At 45.1% G+C, this 20,511-nt stretch overlaps 1 protein-coding gene and 1 long non-coding RNA gene across 27 annotated transcripts in view; one reads left to right on the forward strand and one right to left on the reverse strand.

Moving 5' to 3' along the window:
• RIN2 (Ras and Rab interactor 2) overlaps window positions 1–20,511 on the forward strand; it is a 251,143-nt gene that overhangs the window by 108,557 nt on the left and 122,075 nt on the right. The window lies entirely within an intron of this gene.
• On the reverse strand, window positions 8,348–18,125 carry LOC146395217 (uncharacterized). Its single transcript, XR_014832912.1, has 2 exons — window positions 13,284–18,125; window positions 8,348–11,967 (listed from the first exon to the last, which is right to left on the reverse strand). It is a non-coding gene; the product is annotated as an uncharacterized LOC146395217 (long non-coding RNA).

Consider the following 20,511-nt stretch of genomic DNA (forward strand, 5'->3'; position numbering starts at 1 on the left):
CTGGGAGAGCCCAGTTAATGATGGTCAGTTCATTATCTGCCTTCTCAATGGGGGCTCTGCGGGTCCCGTGAAGCCAAATTTGGGGGGGGGGAATATGTGTGAAAAAATCTTACTGTTTTTGTATACACATCACAAAGCTACATGGCATAGAAACAAATACACTGTATATCTGTGGTATTAAAATTTAATGAGGGGAGTCAACTGGAGAACATTATCTAAAAGGTTTCTGGAAAGGGGGGGGCACATAACAACAATAGAAAAACCACACAGGCTTTTAACAAGCAGGAAAATTACAGCTGACACGGCCCTGGCTTTGGACCGTCCTGGCGGCACTATTTCGTTCGCAGGGTCCGCATCCTCTTTTCTGGAGTGGGGAGTTAACAGCTGAACTTTTGTAAAGTGGTTTGGTTGGTTAGGTTTGCCCATCGAGGCACTAGGCTTTTTGGCAAAACATCCATCTGTTTGTGGTTAAGATTTTCCTGGTTCTTATTATAACCAGACGTGGTTATGTCTCGAGAACCATGAGGCTTGGCTCTGAGGAACAAGGCGACCTGTTCATCCCTTCACGTCTCCGCAGCTTCTCCTCCTCCTGGCACACAGCACTGAATTTGACCAAATGGACCAAATTTTAGTTCCAGTCTGTGTTTCCTTTGTCAAAGCATAATCATTAAAGAGTTTTTAAAATATAGCTCTCCGACAGGCGTGGAATATGAATGATCTGAAGATTTATTTCACCCCTTAAGAAACCATCCATAGGAGAGCCAAGCTAGTTCAAAGAAGGGCACAGGAGGCTGATGCAAACAGAATCAATTCAAACCAGGGCTGCTAAATTATGCTTGTAACTTAGATACCTAACTAGCAACCATCTTACAGGGCAATCAAACCATAATCTTTTTTCTCTATTTTTTCTTTTCCTTTTCTTTCTTTATTTTTATTTTTTTATTTTTTTTGTCTTTTTAGAGCTGCAACCCGAGGCATAGGGAGGTTCCCAGGCTAGGGGTCTAATTGGAGCTGTAGCTGCCAGCCTATGCCAGAGCCACAGCAACACCAGATCTGAGCTGTATCTGTGACCTACACCACAGCTCACAGCAACACTGGATCCTTAACCCACTGAGCGAGGCCAGGGATCAAACCCGCAACCCCATAGTTCCTAGTTGGATTCGTTTCCACTGCACCATGACAGGAACTACTCTTTTTTTTTTTTTTTTTTTTTTTTTAAGTAACATGGAAGTTCCCAGGCAAGGGGTCAAATCGGAGTTGCAACTGCTGGCCTGCGCCGCAGCCACAGCAATGCCAGATTCAAGCTGTGGCTGCCATCTATGCCAAAGTGGCAATGCCAGATCCTTAACCCACTGAGCAAGGCCAAGGATCAAACCTGAGTCCTCATGGACACTATCTCAGGTTCTTAACCTGCTGAGCCGCACCGGGAACTCCCAAACCATAATTTTTGCTTCTCTCCTGGACAGATGTAATTTGTAAATTATATTTGGATGATTGTAGCTGTATATTTTGGTCGATTTTTCTTAAATCATCATCTGGATTCACCTTAACATTTTTCTATACCAGTCTGTCTGGGCTATGAAATCTTACAAGCTTGAATTCTTGGTGTTCCCCTTTGAGTAGCTGAAAGGCTCTCTGAAAAGCTTTGTCGCTTTTACATCAAAGGCACTTTGGAGCTAAGTGCCTTCCGTGGTTTGCTGCAAATGTTTACAACACCCTCAGGTGCCATACTGCCTATTTCTGTGGTGTAAATACTCCAGCTGTGGTGAATTTCAGTCTACCGACGTGGTATCGTTGAAGGCACTGAAGGCAGAGTTGGAGGGAGATGTTTACAGTGACTACCAGGAGCCAGTATTTTCTGGGTCCAGCACTTCCTGGGGTGTGTGCTGTGACACACATTTTAAAGATTATTGTCATGGTATTCAAGTTACCAAGGGTGTGGAATCATGGTCACTAGGTAAATAGCTCTGAAGAGCCTGAAAGATTCGCTCACCAACTGATTCTAAGATTATAATCCCTGGAACTATAAGGTTCCTTGAGGGCCTCTCGGAAGTTACGCAAACCTCATTTCTTTTTCAAAGTTGTATTTTACTACCCACTATTCTGTGATAGTACGTCAGGGAAAAGAATCTAGAAGAGAATGGATACGAGTACCTGTATAACTGAGTCACTTTGTTGTACAGCAGGAATGATCACAACATTGTAAAACAACTGCACTTCAGTAAAATGTTAAGAAAATATGGAGTTTCCATCGTGGCTCAGCAGTAACGAACCCGACTAGTATCCCTGAGGATGTGGGTTTGATCCCCGGCCTTGCTCAGTGGGTTAAGGATCTGGTGTTGCCATGAGCTGTGGTGTAGGTGGCAGACACAGCTCAGATCCTGTGTTGCTGTGGCTGTGGTGTAGGCCAGCATGACCCCTAGCCTGGGAACTTCTGTATGCTGTGGGTGCAGCCCTAAAAAGACAAAAAAAAAAAAAAAAAAGTTAAAAAATGAAAAAAGCTATATGTTAAAAATACAAAGATAATATACACATACACATGTATGTAGCAAACAAAGAAATACAGGATCCTGATGATTGCTAAGTTGAATTCTTGTAACTTCTGAAGAAAGGGAGAAGAGGATGCGATGGGAACTGGTTCGCAGGGGTGGTGAGTGTGTAATACTATCTTAAAGCCTTTGTGGGAGTTCCCGTTGTGGCGCAGTGGTTAATGAATCTGACTAGGAACCATGAGGTTGGGGGTTCGATCCCTGGCCTTGCTCAGTGGGTTAAGGATCTGGCATTGCCGTGAGCTGTGGTGTAGGTCGAAGACGCAGCTTGGATCCCGCGTTGCTGTGGCTCTGGGGTAGGCCAGCGTCTACAGCTCTGATTGGACCCCCAGTCCGAGAACCTCCATGTGCTGCCGGAAGTGGCCCTAGAAAAGGAAAAAAGACAAAAACATAAAACCTTTTTGTACGTCTTAAATTTGCATAATACATAAGAAAACACACACCCACGAATGCATTTTACTTCAAATTCCAAATCTTGAAAAATCACTCAGCCATCAGATTGTGCTGCCAGGCTAATTAATTTTGTCCAAGTGATGGAATAAAGTCCTCCCCGCCCCTGCCCCCATCCTCTGCATTTAAATAAATGTTGTCCAGTGTTGCATGGTCAGCTGCTCCAAAACATTAAACTGTCACTAAGAATCTTGTTTTACTGTATATGAGGAGGCTGTGGAAGGTACTTTCAAATTTTAAAACAATTTCTAATTTAATACGTGTTGCAGGTATAGTAAGAGAATACTAGTACTCTATTGATTTACCCAGATTAGTAAAAAAAAAAAATTTTTTTGGAGTTCCCATCATGGCGCAGTAGAAACGAATCCGACTAGGAACAATGAGGTTGCGGGTTCGATCCCTGGCCTCACTCAGTGGGTTAAGAATCCGGCGTTGCTGGGAGCTGTGGTGTAGGTCGCAGATGCGGCTTGGATCCCGAGTTGCTGTGGCTGTGGTGTAGGCCAACAGCTACTGCTTTGATTCAACTCCTAGTCTGGGAACCTCCATATGCCGCGAGTGCGGCCCTAAAAAGACAAAAGACCAAAAAAAAAAAATTTTTTTTTTTTTTTTTGTCTTTTTAGGGCTGCACCTGCAGCATATGGAAGTTCCCAGGCTAGGGGTCAAATTGGAGCTGTAGCAGCCGGCCTTCACCACAGCCGCAGCAACTCGGGATCCAAGCCATGTCTGTGACGTACACCACAGCTCACGGCAATGCCAGATCTCTAACCCACTGAGCAAGAACCAGGGATCGAACTCGCATCCTCGTGGATACTAGTCGGGTTCATTAAACACAGAGCCACGATGGGAAATTCAAGATTAGTCAAATTTTTAAATGCATTCCCACATCTATTTTAGCATTCTCCCTCTCCTACACACACACACACACACACACACACACACACACACACACACACACACACACACACACACACACACACACACACCTCTTTCTAAATGCTTTAAGAGTAAATTCGATGCATCTCAGGCAACTTAAGGTTGATGCGGTACATTAACCTGCAGACGGTATTCCAGCTTCACCAGTTATCCCACTAATGCCACTTAGGGCAATTTTATTTTTTATTCTTTGGATTCGAGATCCAATCTGGGATCGTGCATTTAACTGTCATTTCTCTTTAGATCTGTCATTTCTCCCTTGATTTGAAATGAGGCCTTAGTTTGTCTTTCAAGACCTGGTCATTTCTGAAGACCTCAGGCCAGTTGTTTTTGTGGAGAGAACCTCAGCTTGGTGTGTCTGCTGCTCCTCATGAGTGGGTTTGGCTCCTGTGCCTTTGGCCCCAGAAGAGATGCTGCATCCTCCTCAGTGCCTGGTCTCGGGAGGCACGGGTGGCAGGTACCCCTGATGGCTGACTACGGTGGCATCCTTCAGTGGGAGGGGTTTTTCTGAATTTTATTGAAGTTGATTTACAGTGTTCTGTGAATTTTTGCTATCTAGCAATGTGATTCAGTTATACATACATATGTTCTTTTTCATATTCTTATCTGTGATGATTTATCGCAGGATATTGACTAGAGTGCCCTGTGCTACATAATAAGTCCTTGTTCTCTATCCATTCTTTACAGACTAGTTTGCATCTATCAATCCCAAACTCCCAGTCCATCCCTCTCCCACCCACCTTCCCCCTTGGCAACAACAAGTCTGTTCTCTATGTGAGTCTGTCTGATTTGTAAATATGTTGACTTATGTCTTAGATTCTACATGTAAGTGATATCACATGGTAATTGTCTTTCTCCTTCTGGCTTATCTTACTTAGCATGATAATCTCTAGCTCCATCCATGCTGCTGTAGATGGCATTATTTTGTTCTTTTTTATGGCTGAGTAGTATTCCATTGTATATATGTACCACATCTTCTTGATCCATTCCTCTGTCGATGGACTTTTAGGGTGCCTCCATGTCTTGGCTGTTGTAAATAGTACTGTTATGAACATAGGGGTGCATGTATCTTTATGAATTATAGTTTTGTCCAGAAAATGCCCAGGAGTGGGATTGCTGGACCTTATGACAACTCTAGTTTTAGTTTTTTTGAGGAACTTCCATTCTGGTGGAAGGTTTTGGGAGAGCCATGATTTGACCAAAAATGAGGGGTGAATCCAACAGGGGTTGTTTAGACCTTTCAGGATGGTGGCTCCCAAGTTGCTTGGAAAACATCATCCAGCAGAGCTGCTCTTCCCTTTACGCTGTGAGGCACTATTGTAGCCCAGGAAAGGGCCTCTGCTTTGTGGCAGGACTGCAGAAGCCATCAGTGCCCATGTGTCTGGCATGGGATGCCCTGGGATGTGAAGAGCCGACAGCAGCCGGGCCTCCAGGATGGTTGCTGAGCTTCGCCGCCTCCCTTTGATGATGTGGTATTTGTGATCTGTGGCTTTTCTGAGGTTTCCCCACTTTTCCATATAAAATGAAGACCGTCTTTCCTTCTGAGCCAGGGTGGCGAAGTGCTCGCCCACAGACCTTGCATTGTCTGACCTGGCTGGGTCAGTGGCTTTGCAGAGAAAAACAGGAAATTTGAACAACGCACTTTCCACGTACTGGCTAAATGATGCGTTTCTCAGCGGTTCCATGCAACTTAAATAACAGGGCAGTTTAATACACCCAAACTAATTAAGATGTATTTCATTGGATAACATTTTATTTTAGGGAATTATTTCATATCCAGCACTGTTTTAAAGCACTTTCACAGATTCACTCATGAAATTCATTCCACAAATGTTTCTTGGGCAGGAAGCACTTGGTGTCGGCCGGGCAGATGCTATGCATAGGTCCACGATTTATGGATGCAACGGACACTTTCTAAGCCTTAAGCAGTAGCCAGGCTTTGTCCTGCTGAAGCATGTGGCCCATGGGCAGTGACACAGAAACACAGGATCATAATGTCATGTGAGGCTGCTGGAGGGGCCAGGCCACCTGAAAAGGAAGCCTGCATGGTGGTGGAGGGGAGGTCACACAGAGGAGGTGAGCAAACCCAGTCTTGAGGGACAAAGTGTTTACCAAGTGCTAATGGGGGGTGTTTTTTGTTTTGTTTTGTTTTTGATCTTTTTAGGGCCACATATGGAGGTTCCCAGGCTAGAGGTCGAATCGGAGCTGTAGCCACCAGCCTCCACCACAGCCGTAGCAATTCAGGATCCGAGCCGTGTCTGCAACCTACACCACAGCTCATAGCAACACCGGATCATTAACCTACTGAACAAAGGTAGGGATCGAACCTGCAACCTCATGGTTCCTAGCTGGTTTTGTTTCCACTGCACCACGACGGGAACTCCAAGGGGGGTGTTTTTTAGACAGAGAGGCTACTGCAGAGATGGGGGAGTGGCAGGTGAGGGGGGCTCCTGAGAGGGTTGAGAATGGTCATGAAGGTTTTTTTTTTTTTAAGAATGTAGTTGATTTACACTGTTGAGTCTGTGTGTATAGCATGGTGACCCAGTCATACATATATATACGTTCTTTTTCTCATACTATCTTCCATCATGTTCTATCTCAAGAGATTGGATATAGTTCCCATTGCTATACAGTAGGACCTCACTGCTTATCCATTCTAAATGTAGTAGTTTGCATCTACCAACCCCAAACTCCACGTTCATTCCACTTCCTCCTCCCTCCCCCCTGGCAACCAGAAGTCTGTCCTCTGTCTGTGAGTCTGTTTCTGTTTTGTAGGTAGATTCATTTGTGCCATATTAAGTAGACTCCACTAATAAGTGATAGTCTATGCTATTTGTCTTTCTCATTCTGACTTACTTCACTCAGTATGAGAATCTCTAGTTGCTTCCATGTTGCTGCAAATAGCACTATTTTGTCCTTTTTATGGCTGAGTGCTATTCCATTGTGTATATGTCCCACATCTTCTTAATCCATTCATCTGTCGATAGGCATTTAGGCTGTTTCCATGTCTTGGCTATGGTGAGTAGTGCTGCAGTGAACATACGGGTGCATGGATCTTTTTCAAGGAAAGTTTTGTCTGGATGTATGCCCAGGAGTGGGATTGCTGGATCATATGGTAGTTCTATGTTTAGTTTTCTGAGGAAGCCCCATGCTGTTTTCCATAGTGGTTGTACCAATTTACATTCCCACCAACAGTGTAGGAAGTTTCCCTTTCTCCACACCCTCTCTAGCATTTTTATTTGCAGGCTTGTTAATGAAGGGCATTCTGACTGGCGTGAGGTGGTATCTTATTGTAGTTTTGACCTGCATTTTTCTAATAATTAGTGATATTGAGTATTTTTTCATGTGCCTGTTGGCCATTCATATGTCTTCTTTGGAAGAATGTCTATTTAGGTCTTCTGTTCATTTTTCTATTGCGTTGTTTGTTTGTTTTTGTTGTTGTTGTTGAGTTGTATGAGCTGTTTGTATCTTTTGGAGATTAGGCCCTTGTCTATTGCATTGTTTGCAAAGATTTTCTCCCATTCTATGGGTTGTCTTTTTGTTTCTTGAATGTTTTCCTTTGCTGTGCAAGATTTTGAGTTTAATTAGGTCCCATTGGTTTATTTTTGTTTTTATTGTCATTATTCTAGGAGGTGGCTCAAACAAGATATTGCTGTGATTTACATCAAAGAGTGTTCTACCTATGCTTTCTTCAAGGAGTTTTATAGTATCTGGTCTTATATTTAGGTCTTTAATTCATTTTGAATTTATTTTTGTGTATGGTGTTGCAGAGTGTTCTGATTTCATTCTTTTATATGTAGCTCTCCTGTTTTCTCAGCATCACTTATTGAAGAGATTGTCTTTCTTGCACTGTATTTTTTTGCCTCCTTTGTCATAGATTAGTTGACCATCAGTGCTTGAGTTTATTTCTGGGCTTTGTGTCCTGTTCCATTCAGCTACACTTCTATTTTTGCTCTAGTACCATATTGTTTTGTTAACTGTAGCTTTGTAGAATAGTCTGAAGCCAGGGAGCCTGATTCCTCCTGTTCTGTTTTTCTTTTTCAGTATTGCTTTGGCTATTCAGGGCCTTTTGTGTTTCCATACAAATTAAGATCCTGTGGTTCTGCTGCATCAGAGGGCTTGGGGACTTCATGTCCGACATGTCATGGAGTCCTGATCGGATTTTGTGTGTAGAACAGAGTTTCTCAAATGGGAGGGAAGAGTTTTGGGTGAAAGAGGGAGCTGAGTTGTTTCTAGACAACAGGGCTGGGGCTGGAAGCCTGGGCCCACCATAGCCATCTACCCCCACCCACCAGCCACTCTGAGGATGGGCTGGTACTGACCCAGGAAGGGCAGAAACAGGAGACAAAAGGAAGTGAGGAGAGCAAGGCCTTCTTGGAATCACAGAGTCACTGGCAGTGGGGGAAGGATATGGTGCTGTCACTGCTGTGGCACAAGTTCAGTCCCTGACCTGTGAATATCCACATGCTGCAGGTACAGCAAAAAAAAAAAAATCATGGAGCCACTGGACTGGCCCCAGGATCCCCTAATCACTTTCACCTCTTAGTGATTTTTTTTTTAAATTTACTGTATTGAAGAATAGTTTGATTTACAATGCTATGTTAATTTCTACTGTACAGCAAAGTGACTCAGTTATACATACATACACACACACACATTTTTTTCATATTATTTTCCATTATGGTTTATCATAGGATATTAAATATAATTCCCTGTGCCATACAGTAAGACTTTGCTGTTTATCCATTCCATATATAATTGTTTGCCTCTGCAGGATGTTCCCTTGTGGCACAGTGGGTTAAGGGTCTGGCATTGGCATTGCAGCAGCTTAGGTTATTGCTGTGGCACAAGTTCAGTCCCTGGCCCAGGAACTTCCACATGCAGTGGGTGTGGCCAAAAAAAATTAGTTTGCCCTTGCTAATCCCAACCTCCCAGTCCATCCCTTCTCCTTCGCCCTTCCCCTTGGCAACCACAAGTCTGTTCTCTATGACTGTGAGTCTGTTTCTCTTTCATAGATAAGTCCATTTGTGTCATATTTTAGATTCCATATATAAGTGATATCATATGGTATTTGTCTTTTTCTTTCTGACTTACTTAGTATGATAATCTCCAGATCCATCCATGTTGCTGCAAATGGCATTATTTCATTTTTTATGGCTCATATTCATATATTATATGAATATATATATTTACATATATGCTGCATCTTTTTTATCCATTCATCTGTCAGTGAGCATTTAGGTTGCTTCCATGTCTTGGCTATTGTGAACAGTGCTGCAATAAACATTGGGGGGGGGTTGTATCTTTTTGAATGAAAGTTTTGTCCAAATATATACCCAGGAATGGGACGGCTGGATCATGCGGTAACTCTTTTTTCAGTTTTTTGAGGCACATCCCTGCTATCTTCCGCAGTGACTGCACTAATTTACCTTCTCACCAGCAGTGCAGGAGGGTCCCCTTTGCTCCACATCCTCTCCACTACTTGGTGATTTCTGCTTTGATTTTGAAATAATTTCAAACTTCCAGAAATTGGCAAGAATAGTTAGAGTACCCCTGTTTACCATCTAGGCAGATTCACTGATTTGTTCGGCTTTGTCCCATAGGCTGTGTCATCTCCGATCCAGTTGAGAGCAGAGAGCAGACAGCACACCCTTTGAGGGCTCACCAACTTCTTCCTGTCGAAAGATCAGGGTGTCTTCTCCCATCCCCTCTATCCTATCATCCAGGACTGGAGCTGAGTCATTGACATGATAGTTTCTAAGTCACAGATACCAATTTTATTTTTATTTTTTAATTTTTAAATTCTTTTTCTTTTCAGGACCGCACCTGTGGCATATGGAAGTTGCCAGCCTAAGGGTTGAATTGGAACTGCAGCTGCCAGCCTACACCACACTCATAGCGACACCAGATCTGAGCCACATCTGTGACCTATGTCACAGCTTACGGCGATGCCAGCTCCTTAACCCACTGAGCAAGGCCAGGGATCAAACCCACATCCTCATGGATACTAGTTGGGTTCTTAACCCACTGAGCCCCAATGGGAATGCCACAGTTTTAATCAATGTTCCCAGTTAAGTCCTCTATAGCATGTTTCTTTCTCTGGTTCAGGATGATGTGTTCTTGTGTTCTGGCGGGGGGGAGGGGGGTTGTTGGGGGACACTCAGGTCTCTTTAATCTCTTTTAATCTGAGGTGATTCCCCAGCCTTTCCTTGTCCTTCATGACATTGATACCTTTGCAGAATCCAGGCCAATTTTCTCATTGAATGTCCCTCAAGGAAGTGCAGGTGATGTTTCCTCATCACTGGTTTCAGGTTCCCCGTCTAAACACCCTGTGATCGAAGCATTCGTCTCAGGGCCTCATGTCTGGAGGATCACAGCGTCTCTGCCCTCAGTGGGGCATTCATCTTGCTCACCTGGTCATGGTGTGGCTTGGTTTCTCCATGGTTTAGTTAGGATCATTCCTCTTGCAATTAATGGACAATCTCTAAGGAGATAGGACTGTTTTTTTCTTAAGCCAATTTGAATTGGGTTTTCTGTTACTTACAAATAAAAGCTCCTCACTGATTCAAGGGCCTATTTATATTGTGGGATTAATTGCTCATGATTGTGGGGAAACAAGCAAGGGATTATGATGAGAAAAATCAGAGGAGTTTCTTAAAAGCTCTAATTGTGGTCACATGGGGGCGGAGCTGGACTAAATGGGAGAGAATCCTGAGAAAACTGATCATTTGGTGACACTTTAATTCTTGAATTTATTTTGCAAGGGCTGGACTCCTCCCCCCTAAAAAAATGTTTCTATATTAATAAAAATTACATCCTTAGTTCAAAATGGATTTATTAGTTGCACTGAATAATATAACATTTCAATTTATCTGCAAATAAGTCTTTCAAGTTTGTTCCAAATTTGCAATGGTTGGCAAAATAGGTCTCTTGTTTCCATTTTTACCTGGAAAGTGTTAGTTATGCTCACACAGAGCAGTGGTTCTTTACAGGGACACAGACATTTTATTCAAAATATGTCAATGCATTTTTTTCTGGATTTTTCTATTGGCAAACCTGTTTCCATTAATTGTGAATTCAGTACGAATTGAGCAGGATTCCTGAGGGAAGTAGCGAACCAGACTCTGAGACAAGGGTTCGTGTAGAAGCTGTCACCTGGAAGCTGACAACATGGGGACAGGACACAGGGAAGGGGAAGCAGCAGTTAAAGTGTATTGCGGTGTGTGTGTGTCCATCTGTGATTGTGACTGGCTTAGTTTGGGTGCCCCCAGAAGCAGATCCCAAGATGAGGATTCAAGAGCAGATAGCTTGGGGTGGGGGGAGAAGGGTTTTTTCTTTAAGGACCAAACTTTAATATTTCAAGGACATCCCAGTGCATTACTAGTGGGCATAACAGATGCTTCCCTTCACCCCCCTAGAGTGAGAACCAAGAACTCTGAAAGTGAGCACAGTTATCTCTTTGGGACTTAAAAACAGCATATTAAAGCCTATCACGGGGTACAGATAAGGAGGCATTCAGCAGGGCAAAAACAAGCAGCAGGCTGATTGTCCTAACAAGAGGGCAGGGAAAGTCCTAGAGCTCACAGGCCCAGGAAAGTGTTGCAAAGAGGTGCAGACATGGGTTTAGGCTCTTTCCTTTTCTTTTCTCTTCTTTTCTTTTTTTAAATAACCAAGAAGTGCATTTTTGAGGATATGTAATATATCATTTACCTGACCTATAGACCAGAAGAAGCATTAATTCCAAAATAGTGACAAAAGCAATAATAATGTCTGTGTTCAGCCTTCTTATTTCAGAGTGCCTCAGTTGATTGTGCAACACAATGATTACTAATATAGTGTTTCTCTCTTTGCAAAGTCATGGATTTATTGATGTGTTTAGCCTTATCTTTGAGATGTATAAAGAGCGCCTGGGACACAGTGGGAGTTGAAAATATCTTTTTTTCCTATCACCATTTCTGAAAGTTTATTTTGTCGTCTTTTCAAAGAACTAGGTTTTGGGGGGATTGTGATTCTTATTACAACTAATCAGAGAAAACTGAGGTTCAGGAGTTCCCGTCGTGGCTCAGTGGTTAACGAATCTAAGAACCATGAGGATGCAGGTTCGATCCCTGGCCTTGCTCAGTGGGTTAAGGATCCGGCATTGCCTGTGAGCTGTGGTGTAGGTCGCAGACGTGGCTCGGATCTGGCGTTGCTGTGGCTCTGATTAGACTCCTAGCCTGAGAACCTCCATGTGCCGTAGGTGCGGCCCTAGAAAAGACAAAAAAAAAAAGAAAAAGAAAAGAAAAGAAAACTGAGGTTCGGATCTCCCGTGGCTGTGTTCAGTTCTCTCAACAGAGAGAGCCTTCGTTTCCTTGTCACATGGACACCAAGCAAGGACTAAGGGGCGAGGCTTAGGCATTGATCCCAACCCAGCCAACATCTCCGCCTGATCTCTGAGCTTGTCCTCTGGCCAGAGGATGCAAAGTCAGGAGGGAAAGGGGAAGGGGTGTGTTACCAATCCAGCCCCACTGGGGCAACTGGAGCCTGATCTCACAGGGACCCTGGGAGACAGCTCAGAATAGCACCTGGGGCAGTGAGGGAGCTGGGTCAGGTGAGACAGGTACATCCCAAGGCCGCCAGCTCAAGCCTCTACAGCTCACTGGTCCACGTTTGGTGCCGTGGCTGCCAGCATGCAAATGTCAGGTGTGAAAATGCACAAGGTTAGGGGTACCAGGCAGGCCCACGCTCCTTCTCCATTCTTGTGGGAGCTTTATTCTGGAGGGCACAGGGCTGGTCCATACACATCTCCATGGAGGTTGGAAAATCAGGTTGGGGAGTTATTTCTGTGGTGGCTCAATGGGTTAAAGATCTGGTGTTGTCCCTGCTGTGGTTCAGCTTGCTGCTATGGCACAAGTTCAATCCCTGGCCTGGGAACTTCTGCATGCTTCAGGCAGAAGGAAAGGAAAGAGAGAAAGAGAAAAAGAAAGACATTGAGTTGGAAACAAATCAAAAAGGGGCCCTGAATATCCTACCAGAGAACACAGACATTAGATTCTTAAAAATGGATTGTGCACCATGTAACACACAGGAAGCAGAGTTCTGGAATGAGGCCCCGCCCCCTTTTCTTTGTCTTTTTTTTTTTTTTTTTTTTGCCTTTTCTAGGGCTGCTCCCACTGCATATGGAGGTTCCTAGACTAGGGGTCTAATCAGAGCTATAGCTGCCAGTCTACACCAGAGCCACAGCAACTCGGGATCCAAGCCACATCTATGACCTACACCACAGCTCACAGCAACACTCGATCCATAACCCACTGAGAGAGGCCAGGGATCGAACCCGAAACCTCATGGTTCCTCGTTAGATTCATTAACCACTGAGCCACGATGGGAACTCCACTCCCTGCCCCCCTTTTCTGGGGGTGAGGGCTGTGGGATGGGGCGATGCAGACGCAGGCAGTGGGGACCAAAGGTGGCAGGGAGCTGCTGAAACCATTCCGGGTGCTGTGTCCCTAGGCCTGAATTGATGTGGGTAATGGGGAGGAGGACGACAGAGGTTTGGACAGGAGACTCCAAAGGCCTGGAGGTGATTGATGTGCAGAGTGAAGGGGGGGTGGGGTGCTGAGGATCCGGGCCTGGAGTTGTCATTAAGGGAAGGGGAGCAGAGGACTTCAGAGGAACGGAATGTTAAGTGGAAAGTCAGCCTTCGAAGCTGCGTTTCCGAGACAGAAACCAAAAGAGGGCTTCCTTCTGTACTTTACTGTAGGCAGATCTGAATTCAGGAAAGGAGGTCGAGACGGAGGACTAGGGCTCCACAAATGGTTTGGTTTTGCTGTTTTCTTTCCTAAATTGGGAGCAGACAAAACAAAGAGCTGGGATCCAGAAATTAGCCACAAGCCTGCCAATGGAACGGTTTGACTTCTGTCCATGCTCTTTGTGCACCTCAGTGAAATAATAAAGGGCTAGGAAATAATCAAAAAGAGGGAGCAGGAAGGGAAAGGAAGCACTCGAGCTTGTACTGAGAACAGGGTCTGTGCAGAAGCCCTGGTTAGAAAAGAAGCTTCCAGCCACGGGGGAGCCTCGTGTTTGTAGATGGGGAGCCGTGGACGTGTGATGCCAGAGCAGGTGGGTAAAATGAGAATATGTGGGTAAAAGCCCTTCGTAAAGCAAAACACCAACACCGGCTGGGTCCCTGCCCCCACGGTCATGGGGATATTGCTCTGATGTAGCCAGACCCCAGCGCCATTTGGGTTAGGCCACAGGGGACTGGCAGAAGGATGGTTTGGCCCAGCATTGAAGCAGATATAAACTGCTTACCTGGCTTTGATGAAAACGCTGTCAGCCTTCTGGAGAAGAGCAAGAGGGGCTTTAGGAAGATACAAGCAGTAACCTCTAACCTTCCCCTATGTGTTTTTGTGGGGTTTTTTTTTTTTGGTCTTTTTGTCTTTTTCTAGGGCCACACCCATAGCATGTGGAGGTTCCCACGCTAGGGGTCCAATCGGAGCTGTAGCCGCCGGCCTACACCACAGCCTCAGCAATACCAGATCCGAGCCGCGTCTGCGACCCACACCACAGCTCACGGCAGCGCCAGGTCCTTAACCCACTGAGAGAGGCCAGGGATCGAACCCACAACCTCATGGTTCCTAGTCGGATTCATTAGCTACTGAGCACACGGGAACTCCATAAGCTTCCCCTGTGTTGAGAGAGGGAGGCCTTGTTTGACCATGATAACCAGCTCGGGGCTGATTCTTAGGCACTTACACAATTTTCTATTCTCTGCAGTAACTTGAGGTCGATAGAAGCTGACTATAGGGTCAAAGCGTCCCCGGCCCCAAAGAGCATGTGTATAGGGGACCTTGATCTCAGACACAGAACAGGAATACTCTTCAGTGCTCACTGGTGGTTTTTTGGTTTTTGTTTTTTTTTTTTTGTTTTTCTTTTTAGAGCCACACTGAAGGCATATGAAAGTTCCCAGGCTAGGGGTCCAATCAGAGCTGTAGCCATCGGCCTATGCCACAGCCACAGCAACGCAGGATCCAAGCCGCGTCTGTGACCTACACCACAGTTCACGGCAATGCTGGATCCTTCACCCACTGAACAAGGCCAGGGATCAAACCTGCATCCCCATGGATGCTTGTCGGGTTCACTCCCGCTGAGCCATGGCGGGAACTCCCTTCACTGGTGTGTTTTGACCCCCAAGGTGAGGCTGCTGGGTTGGAAAAGGCCGCCGGTCTAGGATTAAGACGGGACTGGAGGAAGAGTCCAAAGTGGTGGCCCCTAGTGAAGGTTTCAGCACAGCGGCACAAGGAGAGAAGGCAGACCCAGAGCACAGTAGCCGGGCTGCTTCCAAGGAGAGGGGGAGGCCTTGTAAAGTGGAATAAAAGCAGAAGAGAGATCAGGATGCCTTCGGGCTATTGAATCCCAGCCTGTGTGTTTTCTCCAAGTGCCACAAGGCCCTTGGGGACTGCACTTTACACTTGTGCAAAGAAAGGTGGGAGAGAGTGGGAGGAGCCCAGAAGCAGTGGTGGCACCTGGGTGCATCCTTTCATGGGCCCTCAGATGGTCCAGCCTGCCTCCGGAAGTGCCCTGAGACCTGTGCCCTTAGCCCCACTCTAGCCTCCTCCCTCCTCACGGAAGGAGAAGTCTTCAGGGTCAAAGGCTGTGCTGACTTGAAGCCCACATCTCCTGCCACCTCTTGCTCCAGATACGTGACGCCCGGGCTCCCTGTCCTCATGCCTCTCACCTGCTTGTGCTGCCTGTATAGACAGGCTCTCCCCATAGCTCTCCACCCACAGGCTGGCTCTGCTTCTGGAAATGGAGTTAGTACGTGTCCACAAGCTGGAGGGCTTGAGGGGGTGGGGTGGGCGTGTGAGATGGCCAGTGTGTGGGCTGGGATGGCCACGGGGCTGTTTGAGAGAAAAGTAGGGTGACAAGCCACGGGGTCGGTTCCGGATGGCCCCGTGTCCCCCCATTCAACGCAGAACGCTGAAGAATCTGAAAAATCTGAAACCAGCCTTCCAGGTCCTTATAAAAGTCCATTTGTCGTGGCAGGAGAATAGAAAGCATTTTAGTTAAGTTTTTGTAGCCTTGATGTCAGACATGGAGTGTGTGAGCTCCCATTTGTCCGCCTGTCCCAGGCCCTGAAAAGATCGCTGTCCACCCATCATCCTCTCGGGAGGCTTGAGAGCCCACACAAGGTCAATGGCACATTATCTCCCCTGTCCATCCAGACCACGGGTCCATCTGACGCCATGACCTTGCTTGTCTTTGTCCAGAAATCCGACCCCAAGGCTGTCACGATGACCCAAAGCAGTCCCCCTCCCAGGCGCATTTCACCCCCAAACACTCCTGATGGAAAAGGGTGAGCTTGCTGCCTCCCCTTCACCCTCCCCCCACCCCCTGGGCCATCATGCTCACTGAGCCTGCCCCATCCGGCCTCCACCCTAAGTGTGGTCAGACACCTGCCCAGGACGATATGAGGGAGGGGTGACCATCAAGAGGAAAACACTGAGCTTCCAAGAGAACCCACCGAGCCCTGCAGGAACTATCTGGTGGTCGTAGCCCATGCAACACTGAGTCATATGAAACAGGACTTGTGAACTGGCCCAATCATATGTGCTTGTGTCTCCCAACGAAAGACACACATGCCCTTGGCCAGCCGAGAGAGAGAACATGCCTGAACTTGGGGGTACAGTTTCAGACAAAAACTACCTTTTTGGTGATGGCAGCAGATATCTTTAAGAACGTCACTGGGCGTTCCCTGGTGGTTTAGTGGTTAGGACTTGGTGCTTTCACTGCTGCAGCCCAGGTTCAGTCCCTGGTCTGGGAACTGAGATCCCATATGAAGCCACTGTACTCCGTGGCTACAAACAAATTAAATGTAAAAAAAAAAAATCTCACTGAGCTATGTGGATTTCCATGAATTTTTTTTTAAATTTTTTAATTTTTTTTTTTAGGGCCTCACCTGCAGCATATGGAGGTTCCCAGGCTAGAGGTCGAATTGAAGCTATAGCTGCTGGCCTACGCCACAAGCACAGCAACACCAGATCCGAGCTGTATCTGTGACCTACACCACAACTCACGCCGGATCCTCAACCCACAGAGCAAGGCCAGGGATCGAACCTGCGTCCTCATGGATGCTAGTCAGACTTGTTTTCACTGAGCCATGACGGGAACTTGCCATGAATCTTTTGCAGACATATAAAATATGAAATTACTTTGGAGAGCAACTGTTTATTTCTGTATGTATCTTTTTTGATAATACAGATTCTGGCTGTGAGATAGTGTTAATATATGTTATAGGGCAGTTACTCTGTAGAGAAGGTACTGTGGTACTTTGTTACTCTGAGATTGGACATTGTGCTTCTGCTGAGCATCCCATGTGGAATCTACAGGCTTAGAAGGAGGATATTCTCCAGAGGGGGCTCAGCAATTCCCCACCCCACTTCCTAAGAGCAAGAATAGGAATTTTAAGGCTCTAATCCCTGTAACACACGATGCAAGTACGTGCCCAAACACACGGAGAAGCCAGCCTACTCGGCCAGGTATATTTCACTGGGGATCTGGCATCTGTAGATCTCTTTGGTTTGTGGTCTCTGGTGAAGATGGGCTGGTTTGGACACACACTTGGAGACCTCTGGAGAGCTCTGATGAAGTGAAAATAAAATGCAAAAATGAAAAAGCGGGGAAAAGTGTGTGGCCGAGGATATGGAGAGAACAGGAGGTCTGTATGTTCCAGAGAGATGAGAGGCCTCCAGATCACAGACCCTGCAGGAAATCCAGCCACAGAGAGAACACATGGACTCCACAAACCGACATCCTTGTGTTTCAGGGGGGTACAAAGAATGTTTTTTCCAGCATGTGGTGTGGGTTACCAGCACGGAATGCCTGTTCCTGGCATTTGAGCTTGCCTTGTCACTCCTGAGGCTGTGTTCTTCCTAGCATCCTATTCTTTGCTGAAGCCTTTCCTTAAAAAGCCTTCCTTTCAGCCTTGATGATGTCTCTGCAAAATCTCATGCACCTGCTTTCCCAGCAAACACCTGTATTGCTCATATGTCCCAGGCGCTGTGTAAGGTACTAGAGAGATTGCTCTGAGTAAGGCATGTGGATCTCCAGTGTCTGGTTGGCTAAAGCTCTTTTCTTCCCCTCTCCAACCTCTAAAGATGTGGTCTAAAACAAATTAAAGTAAAATAAAATGAAATGAAATGAAATAAAATAAAGCTGAGTCTTAAAATACCAGACCGGAGGAGTTCCCATTGTGGCTTAGCGGGCTAAGAACCTGACTAGTATCCATGAGGATGCAGGTTCGATCTCTGGCCTCTCTCAGTGGGGTAAGGATCCAGTGTTGCCATGAGCTACAGTGTAGGTCACAGATGCAGCTTGGATCTGGCAGTGACCAGCAGCTACAGCTCTGATTTGACCCCTAGCTTGGGAACTTCCATATGCTGTGGGTGCAGCTGTAAAATGACTAAATAAATACATAAATAAAATAACAGATCGAGCATGTATGGGTTCCTTCACATTCTCCTGATGGCACCATTTAAGTTGGTGAAGATGACAGCCAGAAATATTTCATTTTGTGCTAGGGTCAAGTAATGTGGTCTCATGGATAAAGCACTGGTTGCAGTCTGGAGATCTGGTTTCTGACTTTTGCCATCTTGTATTACTTCACTCTATGAAGAAACAAATAAAAGCAAGCTCTGCAGAGACCCTGTGGTTTAGAAGGGGTGAAGTGGGTGCACTGGGGAGCTGAGTCAGTTCCCTCTGCTCAGGAGAGCTGACTGTTGAATTTTCATGACTTCTGCAAGCCCTTGATGTCACGTTGGTGGCTTGAAAGTGGTCACGCTAGGAGTGTTTACCCAACAGCCTAGGCAAATGCCAAAATGTGGGGCTTTTATTCCCCAGCAAGCCAACTGTTAAACATTTTCCAGCATATCACTGATGACATGGATGGATGAAAATATCCTCATGGTGAAGCAGAAATTTTGGAAGACGTCCACATGTGCAGGATGAAGATGAAAGAGAAAGAAACAAATTAGCCCATGCAATTCCAGGCAGTATACACCTTAGTTTGTAATATAGGAATGCTGTCCCTCCCTTTTTTTTTTTTCCTTCATAGAGTGCTAGTCATGACATTTTAACCTGGGGCTATTTCATTTCACTTTATTCTATCCTATTCTGCTAAGAACCCTGAACATGGAATCTGTTCTCTTAAAGAGAAAGTTCTTCTGTACCCATTTGGACTTGATGTATGTTCTTCCTGCTTTGGTCAACTAATGACATAGGTGGTTACTAAATAAACCAAAAAGTAGTAGAAGGAGAAAGAGTATTGAGTTTGGAATTACAATAGCCCATTGCAGGGATATTCCTAGAGTATTCTCAGAGGCCCCTAGGAGAATTACTTCCATGCTTTTCACCGATAATTCTACAAAATACAAAATATCCAGTATTGTAGCTGATTCATAATGAAATAGAAGCTGTATGGAACATAATTTGTGATGGATCCAAACCTAATGAATTATATTTGTAATTCTTGAAACAGACTTGGTCTGAGAAATATTTTACACTGGTAGAAGAAAACCTGACAATAGCTAAAACTATGCACAGTCACATTTGTTATTGGATCAAAATTTCACAGAAGCACCACATAATCTTGCAAACTATATATTCAAAATTTAACCCAGGAAAATTGGAACTTCATGAACATAATGAAAAAAACCCCAACTGCCTTTCAGGCAGGAACTTATTCAGTAGTGTTTCATGAAGACAAAATCCTTTTCAGCCAGTCACATGTCTGATAAAAAGGTTATAAGGAACAAGAATGCATCCTTAAAAACTAGTTCCCATAAATTTAAAATGAAATGAATATCCGTAGGGAAAAATAAAGACTCCCAAACCCTACCTCATGCCTACACAAAGACTGATTTGAGATGGGGAATGATGTATGCATTAAAGCTAAAGATATAAAGCCTTGAAATAGAACATAGAATATTCAATAGCTTTAAATGCTTATATTAGAAAAGAAGGTACAAAATTAAAGTAGGACTGAAGAAAGTTTTAAACAGTTATCTGTGCTGTATAAGACACTGACTGAAGGGAATACCCTGGTGGCTCAACGAGTTAAGGATCCAGCATCATAAGTCACTGCTATGGCTCAGGTCACTGCTGTGGCATGGGTTCGATTCCCAGCCTGGGAACTTCAGCCTGCCACAGGTGAGGTAAAGAAAGGAAGGAAGGGAAGAGGGAGGGGAGAGGAGGAGGAAGGGAGGGAGGAAGGGAGAAACTGACCAAGGCATTGAGATGGCTTAGTGGAGTTTGCGCCAGAAAATATTTTCTCCATGAAAATGCTCAGTATTGGTAAAATTCCAATGAACATATTTGTGTTTATCAAGCATTGAGGTAAAATTTCCTGGAGGTCACAAAGACCAGATTAAAATCAGGTAAAAATATCTTTACAACTGTTCACAACTCTGATGAAAAAAGCTGAATCAATTCCATTTCATTCGAGTCAAAAACTTAAAAATTTTAAGAGGTAAACACATGCAGCAGAGCCACCTGTACCTGGAATGGTGATGAAAGAGGTGGAATATGTGCCTTTGCTTGTGCT

This window comes from Sus scrofa, chromosome 17 (assembly GCF_054392235.1).
Source record: "Sus scrofa isolate SSC_HxYL_T2T_F1_AM1 chromosome 17, Sscrofa_HxYL_maternal_Yorkshire_Landrace_v2.0, whole genome shotgun sequence".
Taxonomy (NCBI): domain Eukaryota; kingdom Metazoa; phylum Chordata; class Mammalia; order Artiodactyla; family Suidae; genus Sus; species Sus scrofa.